The sequence below is a fragment of the Ceratotherium simum genome, chromosome 1, assembly GCF_057802395.1.
Source record: "Ceratotherium simum simum isolate JZ-2026a chromosome 1, ASM5780239v1, whole genome shotgun sequence".
Lineage (NCBI taxonomy): Eukaryota > Metazoa > Chordata > Mammalia > Perissodactyla > Rhinocerotidae > Ceratotherium > Ceratotherium simum.
In genome coordinates, this window is record NC_141900.1 from 84,665,875 (window position 1) to 84,683,886 (window position 18,012).

At 47.7% G+C, this 18,012-nt stretch overlaps 1 protein-coding gene across 1 annotated transcript in view; it reads left to right on the forward strand.

Moving 5' to 3' along the window:
• SND1 (staphylococcal nuclease and tudor domain containing 1) overlaps window positions 1-18,012 on the forward strand; it is a 422,021-nt gene that overhangs the window by 336,348 nt on the left and 67,661 nt on the right. The gene's annotated exons all lie outside the window — the stretch shown is intronic.

Genomic DNA, 18,012 nt, shown 5'->3' on the forward strand with positions numbered 1-18,012 from the left:
AGGCACAAACATAGAGGTTTATCTGCTACCTAGTAAACACAGGGAGGTGTCAGGGCTGGAGAATTCAATAGTAATAATAAGCATTTATATGGTGCAATGACAACTTTGATACAGGGCATAATTTTCTGGGGATTGCTGTTAATTGTGTTTCTGCCTGTGAGCGGCCCCCTGGTGAGGGGCTTGGAACACCACACAGAGTTAAGCTATATTAAACATTAATTAAAACAGTGTAAAATAGAAACAGAATAAAATACGCAAAGGTCAGAGTGACTGTGAACATGCAGACAAGGCCCCGAGGAGAGAGGGCTTAGGGCCTGGTGAGCCTAGTACACTGGATTCACTCTCCTAGTTACTCTAAGCTTCTTTGAGTTCCCAGGTTTAGTAGGTTTGCTGGAGAGTGGATAATGGTACCCTCTAGCTCCCCAAGTTCAGTTCTTCCTCAAAGGGGTCTCAGAAACTTCTTATTGTCACCAGCAAGAAATGAGAGAAGACAACAAACTTTCTGCAATGATGGAATGTTCTTTATCTGCACTGTTCGGTATAGTAGCCACTAGCCACATACAGATATTGAGCACTTGAAATGTGGGTAATGCAACTGAGGCACAGAATCTTTAATAAAACTTAATTAATTTAAATAGCCACATATGGCAAGTGGCCACCATATTGGACAACGCTGGACTCTAGATTGTCCCTTGCCCACCCAGCACACAGGACAGGTTTAACTTGCATTGCCCTATTCTTCCTAGCTGGGATTGGCTTTCCCCATTCTCTGAGTGTTTTTTCTCAATGCCTTTTTGACCCAATCCTTTCATGCTCTTGACTTAAGCTTCCAAATTCTTTCAGAAGGGTCACGCACAATGCCAAGAAATGAGAAAGGAGATCAATGCCTGCATCAAACCAGACAGCCACGACCCTATCTTGGCCCCCTTTTCTCCTGACAGCCCTGAGTCGAGTTAATACCAGGTGTTCCCACTCTCCCAGGCAGAAAAGAAGGCAATGGCTTTGGATCTCTAGCTGAAGACCACAGATCTGCAGTGTTGTCACTGTCCCCACTGAACATCTGATTCAATTGCTGAGTCTGACCCTTGAGTTCCCCAGAACCTGCAGGGATTGCACAATTCCCAGGTCATCCACAGAACACTCACCTGACTTTCTTTGGTCCCTTTGGCACCTGAACTGAAAATACCTTTTCCCATAGCTCTTTCAGCACTTGTTGAATGCTTAGAATGAGTCCATTCATTGGGATGACATAGTATACTGGAACAAAGCATGACACTTGTAATCAAAAATCCCATGTTTAAGTCCTAGCTCCTCCATTTACTAAATCTGTGACCTTGATGAAATCATTTAACCTTCCTGAGGCTTCATCTTCCCCTACAGAAATGAGTGTGCTAGCCTAAATGACCTAGGTACTGAGAGGACCTAGAAAAGAGAGCCAGAGAAAGAGGCCCTGATTGCTGTGAAGCCCTATTCCTGCACTCAGTTGCCACCTTCAGGCGTCAAGCCTACATTTAAAGCACCCCTTTCTTGAGGCCACCATAGACCTCACCTGTGTCTAGTTACCACTAACCCACACTTGGAAGTTGTCCAGCACCACAAACACACCCTGAGCCAAACTGGATGGCATTACCTCCTCCTTATTATCGTCCTCATGTGAACCTCCGGGAGTCAAGAACTGTCCCCAGTTACTTTGGGTCATCCTCAGAGGTAGCATTTTAGTCTGTTGCAGAAGAAGGCAGGGGGTTTCTTAGCTTGGGCATGGGTCCGTAAAGTAAAAGAGGGGTTTGTAAGTTACCTGACGTGTGCCAGTCATGCTGGCTGGTTGTTCACCAGACCCCCTCCACCCAGCAATTACTAGTCACTGCTCCAGAGATTGTCCCCAGCCACCCAGAGCCCCTGTGGAGCTGCCAACACTGCACAGCTCACAGAGGGCCCTGTAGCATCTCTAATTGAGGAGCTGGTGAGCGGACGCCCTCAGTAGAAGTATTTTTAGCTGCAGTGATACAGCCTCATCTTTTTGCAGGATGTTTTGTTTAGTTATTTTTTAAATAAAATAAATAAGTAAAATTGAAGACTGTGGTCCCAAACCCCAGTGCCAACACCCAAGAAGTTTTGGCGTACCCCCCTCACCACAGGCCTAATTAATCTAAGACAGGTGCTGAGGCTCAGAGTTTGCCAGAATATTAGGCCAAAGAGACAGCGTGTACAGAAGTGAAAAGAGCTAGAAATAAAGAGGGAGAAATAATGCAGGCTGGTCTGGTGTGAGGTGCTGAGGGCCCTGTGAGCAGCCTGGGCAGCTGGGAGCAACTTTTCTTCCAGGCCTCTCAGATCTGCTGGACCTAGGGGATCAAGTGAGTGGGCCTCGACTCCTGTGTGTACGGCAGCCTTGCATTTTACAAGGGCTTCGGTTCTGTGGCTTACTGATGTCTAAATGCTTTTGTCTTACTTCTCTTCATCTTCTTCTGTGACTTGTTACCTTTTCCTTGGCTTTTCTGTTGTGTCCCATGTGATCAGGAGCTAAAGGACATTCACAGAGCTTGTGTCAGATGCCATAGCATGATCCTGGATTGATGGGGCAGTGGTTCTCAGCCCTGGCTGCACATTGGAATCATGGGGTGTGGAAGGCCTAGGAAGGATACGAATACCTGGGCCTCCCTCTAAAGATTCTGACGTCATCAAGCACCAGCTTTTTAAGTTCTGTAGGTGTATTAGGTGATACCATGGAATAATTCTGTTGATTGTGTTAGGTGTGATAATGGCATTGTGGTTATCTAAGAAAATGGCTGTGTTTTTTAAAGATGCATCCTGAAGTATGGAAGGGTGAAATGACGTCATGTCTGGGATACGCTTTAAAATACTTCAGCAGGGCCGGCCCTGTGGCTTAGCGGTTAAGTGCGCACGCTCCGCTGCTGGCGGCCCGGGTTCGGATCCCAGGCGCGCACCTACGCACCACCTCTCCGGCCATGCTGAGGCCGCGTCCCACATACAGCAACTAGAAGGCTGTGCAACTATGACATACAACTATCTAGTGGGGCTTTGGGGGAAAAAAATAAATAAATAAATAAAAATTTAAAATACTTCAGCAAAGGGGCTGGCCCGGTGGCGTAGTGGTTATGTTCATGCACTCTGCTTCGGCGGCCCAGGGTTCAGGGGTTCGGATCCCGGGCGCGGACCAACGCACCATTTGTCAAGCCATGCTGTGGTGGCATCCCATATAAAGTAGAGGAAGATGGGCACGGGTGTTAGCCCAGGGCCAATCTTCCTCCCCAAAAAAAAAAAAGAAAAAGAAAAATACTTCAGCAAAGAAAAAGGGGGTAGATGAAGCAAATATGACAATTTTGATAATTGTTGAATCTGGATGGTTGTTATATGGGAGTTCATGACTGCTCTCTGATTTCAGTGTTTCAAATTTTTCAAATCAAAGTTTTTTTAATAGTGTTTTTAAAAAAAATTTAAATAATTCTAATGTGCAGCTAAGGTTGTGAACCAGTGGTTTCAGAAGTTAAATTTGAATCCCCACACCCTAGAAGATCAGCTCTGATTTTGGACTTCGTATCACCTAAGACTGACCTTTTAGGATAAGTTACCGTGAATAATCTGGACCCTAAACTCTTGAGTAGGTGAGGACCAGGATAGGCCCAAAGAACAAATGAGACCATGTCCAGAATCTGAATTCAGAGCAGACAGCTAGACAGCTTTGTCTTCTACTGTATGACCGCAGTATCCCCCAACCCTGAAAGCTGTTATGCCTTGTAGCTTACCTGCCTTGTCACCTGCCAGCACTCCCACACACCACCCTGAGGACCTTTTGCCACAAGAGGGAAATAGAAGACAGCTGCATTGTGACACATGCCACAGGAGGGTCCTGCTTTCCTCAGTGCTCAATACTTTACCAAGTGGGATTTTGCTAAAACTGGGGTGGAGGAAGAGGGGGCTGAAACTTGCACCTCCCTCCCTCCCTCCCTTCCCAGGAGTCCATGTGCTCTCAGCTCTGTATGCAAGTGTGTGAGGGCTCTTTTGTGTCCTCTGTGCCTATTCTAACTCCCAAGCAGTATTTTTGCTCTGGCTGCTCAGCAGGCAGGGCAAACAGCAGCTTGCTGCAGCCAAACTAAGTGGAGCTCTGGAGCTTGAGCTGGAAGCTTCCATGCTACATTTACACACCACAGCCTTGCTTAGAAGCTTGGTTTAGCACCTCCTCATTCAGGGGCAAGCTGCTGGCTCTCCTTTATTCAGGGGCCTTTGTGATTTGTACCTAAACATTTAGTGAGTCTGTGTGTTGGTAAGGGAAGCTGAAGCAGACAGAAAGCTGTGGACTGCCCAAGGCCACTCGAGCAGCCCAGAGCTTTGCTCCCAATTGTATTTACTGAGAGCATGGGTGCCCTTCTTCCCATCCCCTGGGGAAGGTTGAGACAGGTCTTTCAGCAAATGCCAGTTTGAGAGAGGTGCAGGAGTCACCCCCTGCACCTCTGTGGGAGGGCCTGGAGCTTCTGTCTCCCCCATAGGAGTTGGAGTCAGTATTGGTCCCACCACTGTCCAGTCCTGACATCAGAATTCAGACTGGGGGAGTTTCTTCCTCAGCCCGGTCATAAGACCAAGTAGCCTCGGAGGCATTACTCTACATTTCTTTACAGGACTGTGTGGATAGAAGGAGGCAGAAGCTTGCCCTGACTCGGGTGTTCCTCAGTACGTATTTCCCCTGGCATCACCCTTAGACTTTCCGTTGTAATTGCTCCCCCATTGTACTGAGTTCCTCAAGGGCGAGGACCAAGTCTTCCTCTCCCCCGTCCCCCAGCACCTGGCACAGAACTGGTCCCTGTACTTGCTCTACGTGAACATACTCATGAGTAAGGGACCAAAGCAGGGCTGTGGCAGGGAGTGCCGCTAGACTAAGGGTCAGAAACTAAACATTTTAAAAAAGAAACTTTTAAAAGTCTCTCATTCATTTGAGCTTGTGGACTGAAACTGTGTGGTGATCCTAAGACCTGCCTGAGTTTGTTTGTAGAGCAGCCTGTGACTAGGGAAGGTTTCTGGCTGGTAATGGCTAGAGAGAAACATGCTATTTGGTTCTCTTCCCACTTTACTTTGGAATAAATGGAATTTTCTGTGTGCCTCGGTTTCTCCCATTTGGTATTCATAGGCCTCTAAGCAATCAGTCGTCTCTCCCTCCTCGCCAGGGGCTCTGAGGAGGGTGACATGTTTATAGGAGGATTTCCCATTGTTTTTCCAAGTCAGTCAACTGATAACTTTGTCAGCTCTCCTGGAAGTTACTCCTCCTGAACCTGAATGAAAGGTCGGGAGCACTAGCTCAGCTTAAGCAAAACCATGTACAAGAAGTGCTTCTGGAGTTAGTGACAGGACTGAGAAACACTGTCTTCTAGTCTTCACTAGAAGGAGCTGTAACAGCACTTGAACATCCACTGCTGGCCTCCCTCCCCCCGGGAAGGTGGAAGAGCAGAGCATGTGCTTGCCTCTTCTGGGCAGCCCCGTGTCACCCTCCTTAGCTAGTTCAGAGACACACTCCCAGACTGTGTGACTGGTACAGTGTCTTCCCTCCCTCCTTCCCACCACACACACACACACACACGAGCCCACTGCTTCTTAACCTTGGGCAGGTGACTGGAGAGGAGAGAGACATCTGTGGACAGTGGTTCGATTTTGTTTTGGAGGGCATTAGTGAGGGAGACCAATCCAGAACTGTCTTTGCAATTTGTTAAGATGAAGATTTAAAAAAAATTCTAGCTCAAGGAATGCTCGCCTGAGTACAAGCTACCAGCTCCCAAGCATCACATCCCACCCTTTGGTAGCAGAAGAGTCTGCCTTAGCAGTGAGAGGCAAGGCCAGACACCAGGTGAAATCCCAGACAGCTTCCTACCCTCCCTCCATATCTTGTCAGATATTTCAAGCTTTAAATCCTTATTCGTGCTCTGCCTACTTGGCTGGCTGTTCTTGCACTTGAATGGCTTGTTTGCCTGGACAGGTCCAAGCTGTCTGAGCCATCAACAGCTGCACCTCCTCCCTCGTGCCTTCTGTCTGAGCCAACCTTGATTCACAGTAGTGCAGATGGCCCCAGCCTTATCCAGCGACGTCTGCCACTCCCATCCCTCTCCTGCCCTGTTTTCCCAGAGATGAAGGGGCTGGGCCAGGCCTTGCCTGCAGGTCAACCTGGGGGCTAAGATGAAGCCTACTCTTAGTTCATGCTCTGACATATTAACCCAGGTGACATGATAAAAAAAAATTTATCTGAACCACATAGGACAAGAGTGCAGCAAGGTCTAAGTTCATACTGTGCAGAAAACACTTTCTAGCCTGCATCAGAGCTAAATCTGTTTTGGAAACAGCCTTAGTTCCACCCACTCTGTGTCCCAAGTATTACTGGGAGTGAGGGTGAGCTGAGAGAGAATCAGAGGCAAGAGCAGGTGTCAGAAATCACCTTTCCTTCTTTTCCTACCCTTTCCTCCCTTTAATGCAGACTTGGCAACTTCTCAAAGTGCTGCTGCTCAGTTTCTCAGTCCAGTTCAAGGTGCTGAAAGGTAGCGCCCTGTAATACACCATTGTAATCAATTAGTTTCCCTTCTCCTTGTCCCTCCAAGAGAAATGAAGTGGCAGATAACGAATGTGAGAGGGGTCACAGGTGACCTTGTACATGGGAAAGATATGCCGCAGCAGCCCTAGGGCCTCTGCCTTTCCCCCTGCTAGCTCAGTGTTGAGCTGCAGACGAGGCATGGGAATCAGGGTGTCCCATCCAGCAGTCTCTGCTTAAGTGAGACCCACAGCCATACCGTCTGGTGACAGCCTGCAGCAGGGAGGGATGCTGTGGCAGCAGTCTACTCGTCCGCCTGTGCAGCTTTGGATGGGGGGCATACAACACAAATACATCGGCTCATTTGGGTCATCTGTAAACCTAAGGGACCCCAGCAGCTGTTGGAGTGCCATTGGTACAACGATACCAATATTCAAGTGAGTCACCCTGAGGCTTAGTTAGCTGTTAGATACACATTATTTCAAGGCTTTCTTCTCCACTAGAGCAAACTGTCCCAGTCCTAGGCTGCTTAAACAGGGAGGAACACAGCCCCCAAAGCCAACCCTTTTCATAGGGGAATACCAGGACTGAGATATATTATCTTACTCTCTATACAACTTGGGATGTTTTCTTCAGGATAAGGATATTTTCAATCCTTGATAATGATAAAATATCTTTATTGGCACCCAAGGACCAGTAACATACTGACTAAAGAAGACAGAGGCTACCTGGAGAGGTATCTGTTTCTGTCCCCATAATTTGAAGCCAGTCATTTGTTGAGCTCTCATGTCCTAGTGAGCATGAGGCCAGTGGATGTAATGGAATTAAGGGGCCTTATTCCACTCCAGATGTTATGGTTACCTACAGCCTAAGGGTGGGGTCTACTCTCCTCTCTCCAATTTGGTAAGGAAGGAAGAAAGATCCTTGACCATAGTCAAGTACCCAGGAGACTTTTTGTTTCTCTAAAGCCACATGATAGATATCACCACACTGGTCAATTTCATGTTCAAAACTGGCCCTTCTGTCTAGCATTATATGTTGCTTTCTCTTCCTGCTACGATTGTTGCTTAACCTCTTAACGATCTCTACTTACTCTCTTGGATCCATTCTCTTCTCCTCATGACTGACCACATTTTAGTGACCTGCCTGCTTTTGTTTTTGATCTGCAAATTCTAGTCATTTCGAACTGCTGGACTAAGAATGACCCACAGGCCCAGTCCAGGTTCTTGAGTTGGGTCCCAAGGACCTGAACTGACAGTATTTGTCTTAACCCTTAAAGTAACCATCAGATGTATAGTCAAAAACCTTAGCCAGCAAAATCCTGTGGCAGGTACACTACCAGTTATGAAGAGGAATGGCCCTGGAGCTGCTCAGCACAGTGTCAAGGGGACAGCGGAATTCCGGGGGGGGATGCTGCCTTCCCCATCCTGCCAGGCCCCTCGTAACATAAGAGCGGTTCAGAGGCTAGGAGATTGGGATAGGGACGTTCTGCCCCCGTCTTCTGCCTTCTGTACTCACTGTGGCACTGCCTGTAAACCTGCCTAGCTAGGGCCCTCAGAGGGCTGCCTGCCCTGCTCACGTCATCTGGTTGTCTGCTTGATGCCAGGATGCCCTGGACCTGAGGGGGCTGCATAAGTACAACTGCTAATCGCCCAGGAAGATTTTTCCTGTTGTCCCAGTACAGGGCTACCTCTCAAGCCCTATGTGCTGCATTCACTAAAGTTTTAGACATGAGACATGGCTCTGTTCTCTCTGGGGACAAGTAGGGAAAAGATTCCCCAGCTGACTCTTCCTGAGTTTCAGTTCCAAATGGAAAAGCCTACCACACAGCCCTCAGTGTCTTCTACTCTGCACACCACACCTGATTACACCTCAGGCCATTTCACACCAGCAGAGGAGAGCCCTAGCTCGAGCAGCAGCACTACTTGGGGGCAAAATCTTTACCCTCATGGTATTTTGTTAACTGAAGTAATGAGGCCTGACCTTCCTGAACAGAAGTGAAATGACCTTGGGGGTTGACAGGTACAGCTCAGCCAGCGTTTATTTTGGTTGTTGATTTCCACATGTTAAATGGTTCTAGTTGCTACTGAACTTCCTTGCTTCTGTGTGATAGTCAGGTTCTGTATCCACCATGGCATTCGTGCAGGCACTGGGGAGAGAAAGCTTTGCTGCTTTACTCTGGCACCTGAAAATGGTTCTCTATCCAGCACGGAGTTGCCAGTGGGGAACTGCTGAAGTAGCACGCTAGAGAATCCCAGGGAGACCCCTCATCTCCTGCCAAGCTAAACACACCCTGCGTGCGCTGTTCTGAATCACCTCACTGCAGCTTCAGTCCTCCCCAGCTCAGCACAGGGCACCGCCTTACAGGAAAGTCCTGGGTGTCAGCAAGAGCGGCATTTTGAGGATGGAGGAAGGGGGAGTGCCACTCAGTTATCTTTTAAGTAGAAAGGAAAAGGTCATCAGAGCCGTATGGGGCCTAGGTTGGATTATTGTTGACTCTGCCTTGCTGCAGCAAAGGGGCCTGCTCACCGGGGCCAGCACTGGGCAGTGCCAAAACCATCCAGCTGCTGATGGCCAAGCACAAAGAAACGCATGCTCTGTGTATCCAGATGGGTCTGCATGTCAGCATGAGCCCATTTGTAGCCCTTGCCCAGGAAGGGCAGCCCACGACACAGTAATTTAATTAAATTTGCCTCCCTCCATGGCCCACATATTTGAAGAGGTTTGGGGGGAAATGAATCTGGCTGAGGAACATTACCCTGCCGCTCTGGCACCGCCCCAGAGCCGAGCCGCAGCACCATAAAGGGTCTCGCGATCCTGAATACGGCCCAGGACATCTGTCTGCACTGCAGGCTCTCTGGCCGTGCTGCCTGCTGGCACATCTGGCAAGGCGGCCTCTGGAAGCAGTCTGTCTCCATCACAGAGAAGCCACCGAGGGCAAAATAAGGGGACTCCCCACCCCCTCCTCAAGACCTGCTGGCAGCAGCCTCAGCAAAAACCAGAGCCACAGTGTTAGCTTTCCCCACCCATTTCAGTGTATATGAAGGGAGAGGGCAGGATGAGAGGACCTCACCCCTTCAACTGATACCATAGCCTCAGTAATAACTGTCACCCCAATTTCAGTGTTAGGCCACATCCCTGTTACTTCTGCCCTGGAAATAATCAATATTTAGGGACCTGAAATCACTTCCTCTACCCTTGCTTCCAGTGAACTTATTACCATGTTTCCTATCTCAAATTCTCATCAGTTGTTGTCCATGACGCCTGAGCTTAACCCACACCCACGCTCCACACCCCAAAGACCTCCCCCTGCCTCCCAGCCAGCCAGCGCTTTTCTTACATTGAGTTCATCAACTCCTCAGGAGGCACGTAAGCTTTTACTTTCTCTTGTCTTCTCCCTCCTGTCCAGAGCGTCTGCCCTTTCATCTCATCACTAACCTTTAGCCTGCCTCAGTCTTTTATGTCTTAGGTCAGCAGTACTATGCCTGCTAGAGAAGAGCATTCTTTTTGGTTATCTTCCTCTCTCCCCACCCAGAGCACATCCTCCTGGCTGGCCAATCCCTCCTGCGGAATGACGGCAGCACCTCTGAGAGAAAGGGAATTTCTCGGGCACAGTTCGCTTCAACACCAGCAGAACACAGGCGGTTGCTTAGGAGTGGGAATCATTAGAATCAGGCCATTATTGGAGGGAACAGTCTCTAGGGGAGCTAGCAGAAATTACCACTCCTTAATAGATGGAAACTCATTTGCTTGAAGCCCCCACCCTCCTCTTTATTTCTCTGCATTCCCCACCTCCCTTCTCTTCCCAGCTTTGAAGTTGAAAAGAGAGGTAACTCTGCACGATCCAAGATGGCACATTTCTGCTAAATTAACTTGGTTAAAAGATCCTTGGCTAAAAGTGGCGGTTCTTTTAGAATGTTTCTATTGGGACTTCCCTTGAAACCATCATGAAGGAGACAGATTCTAATTAAATGTGTGTGATAAAATTACAGCCAGGGCCACTCCGTTTCCCAAGAGAGGATTTGGTGATATGGGGGAAGAGGAGATGTTTACTGGCTTCTTAGACCCCTGTTGTGGCGCAAGCCCCTGAGTCAGCCTGCACTGACTGAGCTTTCCCTTTGAGGGGCCCCTTGCTTACACAGTACCAGGGAAGGCGAGGGAGGTGGAAGCAGGACTCCAGACTCCTCTGCTTCTCCGGTGGTCTTCTTGACCTTGAACGGACCTCTGACATGATTTAGCTTCTGCAAGCCTTCCCTGCACAGGGATACATGTTCTTTACCTTATAGCTCTTTGATCTCGTAGGGAAGCAGGGTGCGACGGACGTAAGCAACAAATTCTCCTTTTAATTCATTAGCTGTTTGGGCTGCCATCAGAACTCACGTGCCCTAGAACCCTTGTGGTTGAAGAGAAGGGAAAAGTTGCCTGATTTCTCAGCTCTACCTGTTTGAATGAAGTCACGAGTGGTTGCCATCTGTCTCAGAGCATTAAGCACAGATAAAGTATTGGCATGAAAGGCCTTCGCCTTTTCTCCCTCCCTCCTTCCCTAGAAGCGGACTGTAAGGGATTGCACCAAACTGCAAACTCCATGGGGCACTAATCACTTCATAGTTTCTGTAAATGGCGCCTCCCCGAGTTGTAAGGAGTTGTAAGTCACAGTGGCTCTGCTGGTGTTCAGTAATAATGCTGGGTTGAGGACCCAGAGACCAGAGATCTGGTCTCTGCATCACCAGCTATGTGACATTGAGCAACTCACAATCTCTCTGGGTTCATTTTCCTCATAATTAAAATGAGGGGGTTCAACTAGATTTTCTGAATTAACTTAGAAGTTCCCTTCACTGTCTCCACATCCCTGAAGTTAAGAAGCCATAAACCGTCATTCTGTCCTCAATGTCCATTGCTATCCCAAGGTCAGCTAGCCTTGATAACAGACCCATGATGTGAAGGTGCCCTCAGCTGACATGATACCACTGGTCAGAGCAAATGTGGACTTAAAACAGGAATGTGGAAGAGAGAGTAAGGAAAGGGAAAGCTACCCTGTAGGCACAGGAGGCTGAAACTAGAAGAGCATAGAACAGGTCAATTACTTATTCCTCTTGTGTTCATTCTTCTCTGTGGCTTCAGAACCTTTTTTTCACACACATGTATGCACCACACCCAGTAGATGCAAACACTTCCCTCACAAGAGAAACAGCAGGAAATGCAAACATGCTTTGAGACAGCTCAGTCTTGCCATATCCCTCCAAGTCCCCTTGTCCCATTTCTAATTAAAAAATTGTCTTCCCTTTCCCTGGTTTCGTTAGCGGTCTCTTCCTTGGCCCTCCCTCCTTTCTTACTCCATACTTTCCCAATTCATCCCCTTAAAGAGATCAATTGGAAGAATATGCTGTCATGTCAGAAGGAAGCCATTGTCGATTCACACAGGCAGACACTAATAGGATAAAGTATTATCCGACTTCCTTTAAGTCCAGAAATTAAATCTTCTTGCGATGGTAATAGATTATAACTTATAACCACAGGAATAGGCCGTTAGTATCTGAGGCCTAAGCTCCATTTCTGGGACTGTGCTGGGCCTATTATGAGTGATGCTCTGAGCATTCCTACAAACACGGCTGCACTATCCAGGGAACTGTCTCCGTGGAGAGCTGCCTATAACTCACTCACTTCGCCTACAAGGTAGGTAAAGGGAAGAAGCCAGGGCTTTGAAGACTGGGAAGAAGTAGCCCGAGGCGAGGAAACCAAATTTTGCACAGGGAACAGTTAATGTGTGAAAGCTCTTCTCAGTCATCCTTGCTGACTCACTGAGCAGGTAGAGTGACTTATCTAGTGACTAAATCAGCACAGCACAGACCCGGGGAAACCAGCATTGAGACCTTAAAGGAACTGGAAGAGACTATAGATTAAGGACTTGCCTTGGAAGAGGAAACAGCATGAGAAGTGCTAGAAAGAAGAAAAAGCCATCAATCTTCTAGAATGGAGGAATCTTGCAGGATATTCTAGGTTGTCATGGCAGACAGTTGTACTCAAATGGGGATTATGAGGGGGAAAAAAACCAGATATAAGAATTAATTGGAGGGTGCTTTTTATTAGTGGGGGATATAAGGAGGTGGGTGGGTATTAAAGACACAGGTAGATCAAGGACTGTTCCTTTGGTATTTAGTAATTAAACTTTAGTAATTGCTCTGGTATTGTTCCTGGGTGCGCAGAATGAATGAACCTGGAAGGCTAAGTACTACTTTGGTCCATCTAGTCCCCATACCTGGTATTAGCATAGCCTCTCATCTCAATGCTTCCCTATTGTAGGTTCAAAAATCTTCTTAATGGGATAAGCTAGAGAAGACAACGCCATCCTCTCAAATGCTAACTTCCTTTGACAACAGCTTTTCTCCCAGGGATATCCCCCACAGGCCTCGGCCTAATCTCTCTGACTCACTGCCAGGGTCCATGTGCACTGAACTCACAGTCATCATTATCTTTATGGGAAAACATGATTTATATAACACCCTCTCTCTAGAATAATACTGTTTTTGTGGATAAACAGTGAGTTGCACCCTCTCTTCTCCCCCTGTGACTATGCCTTAACAGAAGTGAGGGAACTCCTGAGTGAGCCATCAGGATTAGATTACAGCGCTGAGGGCTGGGTTGCTTCCCCCAAGCAGTGGACAGCCTCCAGCATAGGGAACAGGACTGTTTTGGGTAGGTGGTTTGGCCCAAGTACTGACAGCAAAGCTGGCATGTACCAGAGGATGAAACCTGTGATCATCCTAAAATCGAATTCTAGCCTCTCATTAGGAAATCAAAATGCATTCTTTCTTAGGCTTCTCTTGGAAAGTTGATCTCCCTGCTATTCTTTGTTCTGTGCCATGCATTTCACACTAACAGTCCTCCCCCATCCAGGGTCCAGCCGGCCTCTTGCTTGCTAGGGCAGAGGAATCTCCCTGGCTTTCCTCCTTAACTGCCTTGCAGCCCCTCAGCCTGTGTGTCTGCCATATAGCTCCACTCTGCTCTCACTTGATCAAATTAGGGTGCTTTTTTTCTGCCTTTCTTCTCTCCAAGCCCTCCAATAGTGCTTTAAAGCCCCAACAGCCCTCTCTGTGCTGCCTCCTCCCTCCTGGTGCCTCCACCCTCCTCACCCTCACCCTTGGTAAGGCACCCTGACAGAGAAGCAGGGGTAGGTGGAGAAGATGCTAGGAAGCTTGCCCTCTTGGTAGAGGACCAAGGCTTCTAGGTAGATGTTTCCTGTCCCAGCCCTCAGCTTGTGCAGAACCCACCAGCAGCAGCACCTTTCCTGTCTTCTGCCTCACCACAAGGAAAGGTAATCTATCCCTGGACTAAGACAGTGCCTTGGGCCATCTATGGAGCTGGATTATGGAACAGAGCACAAGGTGGTATTTTCCTGGGAAGAGAAGTACAACCCATCTTTCCCACAGTGCTTAGGCTTATAGATGGTGCTGTCCTGCTGTCTCTGACTTCTGGATAATCATTGTTCCTCTCTGGAATAACTCAATAGGCATGTTCTCTCTTTGGGCATGGATGAGGTTCAGGAATAGATGGTGATGGGGTCTGGTCAGTTGGTCTGTCCCTTTATGTATATTGTCAAATAACTACCAACTATACAGCATTACTATATGATGTCAGGCACTGTTCTAAGTGTGATTTTATATATATAATTGCAGGGTCGTTTTATTTTATTTTATCTTGTGAGGAAGATCAGCCCTGAACTAACATCCATGCTAATCCTCCTCTTTTTGCTGAGGAAGGCTGGCTCTGAGCTAACATCTATTGCCAATTCTCCTCCTTCCCCCCCCCCAAAGCCCCAGTAGATAGTTGTATGTTATAGTTGCACATCCTTCTAGTTGCTGTATGTGGGACGAGGCCTCAGCATGGCTGGAGAAGCGGTGCGTCGGTGCACGCACGGGATCCGAATCCGGCCGCCAGTAGCGGAGCGCACGCACTTAACCGCTAAGCCACGGCCCCTATATATATAATTTCAATTCCCACAACAACGTATGAAGTAGTGAGGTGGATACTAATATTATGTCCATTTTACAGATGAAGAAACTGAGTATTTGTCCAAAGACACACATCTAGTAAGTGACGGAGCTGGGGTTCAACCCAGGAAGAGTGTCTCGAGGGTCTGTACTCGCAAGCACTATGCTATATTGCTTTGCAGATGTGTATATTTCACTGATCTGGTTCCTGAAGCCTTTATTCCTGCTCCAGGAAGCAATTTACTTCATTTCAATTTAAAGCAAAGATGAAAACAACCTTAATCCACTGCCTAAACCATTCTAACCTCTTCAGGGGAAAAGGGTGCTTTCTGAATGGATGGAGACCAAAAGAGGTGCTTTGAGCCAAAAGCTGCCTTGCGGTTTAGCTGAGGCAGGATTTAGAAATGGCGTGAACAGTGCCTGCATTAGCCGATGGCATGGAGTGCAGAGTGCCAGCAGAGGAGATAAAATCAGACATATGTTTGGATATAAATGTTCTCTCTCTCTCTGTCTTTTTCTTCTTCTCTAATTTTAAGCCCCTGCTGCTTTGTTGCAGTAAAATGTTGGAGCCTTAATTGTGGGCTCTGGTCCCCTGAGGTAATATAATAGCCTGCCTGGGCTGAGTAAGGCCCACTTAGCCCTCTCTTAGTCTCAGCCCATCTCCACTGAAGGAAGCCAGAGCTCCCCACTATTAATGGCCATGGATTCTGGACCTCTTCCCCACCATCAGGAATTGTCCTGCAGGGACTCTTGACTACATTGTTCTACCCAGCACCCAAAAAAGTTGCTGGCCTCCATACATGTTGAACAGCCATGATACAGCTCATGTCTCTAGGCCTTAGATACTAGCCTGCCTACTCTACCTTCATTGATAATAGGAGGCAGCATTACACCAAAGAGAAATAAAAGGCCCTGGAGCAGATTGGAGGGGGCAGCCACAGAGTGGCACTTAAATAGCTAGGGCTGGGTTCATACCAGTGGAGGAGAGGAGTTAAGGAGCCCCCATAGTCTCATTGTTGAGCCGAATAAGCAGAAACCACTCTGCTATGGAGTACTTGCTCTGATAGGTGCTTAAGACCTCTGTCAGTCCTCTCCTCTGATAGGGGTTGGGAGAAAGCCAAGCCATCTTCCCCACTGTAAACACCCTTCCTCATCTACTTCACCCTCTTTCCCCGGCAGCCAGCACCCTCTGGGATTTCTGTCTGCCATTGAACCTAAGAATCAGGAAGCTGTTATGTACAGTCCTGAGAATCCGACTCCTTAGTGAGCACACGTGGCCTTTGGGACAGCTGTGGGGCCCCTGTGGTCAGAATTCTGGTCAGGCCTTGAAGGGCAGTAGAGCCAGTTCTGAAGGAGACTGAGCAGCTCTAAGAGGAAGGAGAAGAGAACACAGCGATATCTGTATGAAGGCCCCATTTTCACTGCATATAGGCCAGGAAAGAAAGATATTCTTGATAGCCAATAAGGGCCTGAGTGAGAAAGCAGATTTGACTTGGGAGTCAAGAGACCTGGGTTTCAGTCCTACCTCTTCCACTAACTAACAGTGTGACCTTGGGTATATCTTTCAGTTTCTCTGGGGCTCAGTTTCCTTGACTATAAAATGTGAAGAGATTAGACTAAATTATTTTTCACAGCCGTTAAAATATTCTATAATGAAAATTCTCTAACTCCATATAATCAGCAGCAGAGCCTTTGCCTCTAACGTGTTGCTGTAACTACCCCCCTGAAGCGCTACCAACCCACGTTCCATTCTCAGGTAACAAACCCTACAGCTTGGCTAGGCCTGAGGATGAGTCACCAACACAGCATTAAAGGCAGCACTTTCAGTGCTTGTGGGACTCCTCTCTGAAAAGCTGTCCCAAGTGCCTGCTACAGAGGAGGATATACCCAACATTAGGGCAAAGGAGGGTTGCTGCTTTAAAAGCTGAACTGCTGCCCAGGTCAAGGAGCAGGCCCAGTGAGGTAGGGAACTACCCTTATAGCTCTAAGGACACTTACACCCAGGACCATATTCTCAGTCTCCCCTAATTTCTTTGAGGTTCCTTCTGGAAAGCACTTTTCCCTCAGATTCTGAGACCTGAATATGCTCAGCCCCCACGACAAATGCATTTGTTCTTGGGACTCTTCCCCAGGAATGTTTTAGGCCCATTTCTCTAGCTCTCCCCTCACACCTTTGTTCAGCCACAGATCCTTGTTCAGCTCATTCCAGAGCTGCTGCATAGTTCCCTGAGCACCCGAATAGCTATCAAAAAAGGAGGGGTGTTAGGAAATTGGCTCCACATCCTCTATTGCTGAAGCAGCTACTTCCTCCACAATCACTTCTGAATGTGTACCAGGAAAGCTGTTCTAAACAGCCTGAGTTGTGTCTTGTGGCACTAGGAAAGGGGGTAATTTGTTTTTTCAACTCATCCTAGCCAAGTCCCACCCTTTACTCTGCTGCAGTTTTCTCTTTCTATTGGGGGGTAGAGTGGTAAAGGAGAGGCGGAGGGAACGTATCTCTGGAGCCTAGAAACATTGAGTGGCAGTTTCTAAGTGTGAGCCCAAGCATACATGCTGCCACAAACACTGATCCCCAGAAATGATGTATATATACCCAGGAGGATTAAGACTTGGCCCTTTCTTAGCCATTTCTTAGCCAACTGCTGCAAAGTGCTGCCTGCCTCTCTCCCTGTTCCGTGCCAGAGAGATCACACCCACTCAGTCCCGATTCCCTGCATTAGTATAAATACTAGCGCTGAAGAGACGCAGGGTCCCAGTTCATGCAGCCTGCCTGGACGTCATTACTCAGTAGGCATCAGGAGACAGACACCCACCACCACCAAGACACATTTGACTATTTAGTACCCAGAGAACAGAAGCAACACTGCCTGTGGGAAATTTAAGCCCAACAACATTATTGCAGACCTCTTAAATCCGGGGTCCCTGGGTAGAGCTGGTGCTGCCTGACTAGCAGCTTCTGCTGAGGTGGCATTTCACTTCTGGCCAGGTCCCAGGAGCTGAGGCTGACCCATTTCCCCTGCTTTTCCAGGGCGTAGGGAATTTGGTTCTATCCCCAACAAAGCCAGGGACTAACACACTTAGCTCGTGGAAAGGTGCACTAGAATCGGGGTGCGTTTATTTAAGCTAAGGAAAGGTTGACAGCTTTAGCATTTTCCCATAAAGAAATTTAACATTGTCTTCCCCTCCCACCTGACCTCTCCCCTCCCCTTCCCTTCTTCTCTTTAAATAGAAATTATTTGGTTGATGCTCTTAAGAATCTATATAGGTTCAGGGTCTTACTCAATTTAACCCTTTGGGGACATTGAATTAAAAATTGAACAATATTTATTAAAATACAAAAATACACTTTTCTCACATTACAATCAGTGTTCTTTTGTTGGCATTCCCCCCCACCCATCCCACCCCCTTTCAAATCTGAACCCTTTATTTCCTTTTAAAGCTAAAATAATAAATGAAAAGTTACAGCATTAAATGGACCAGAATAACAGAGATCTCTGCCTTCCC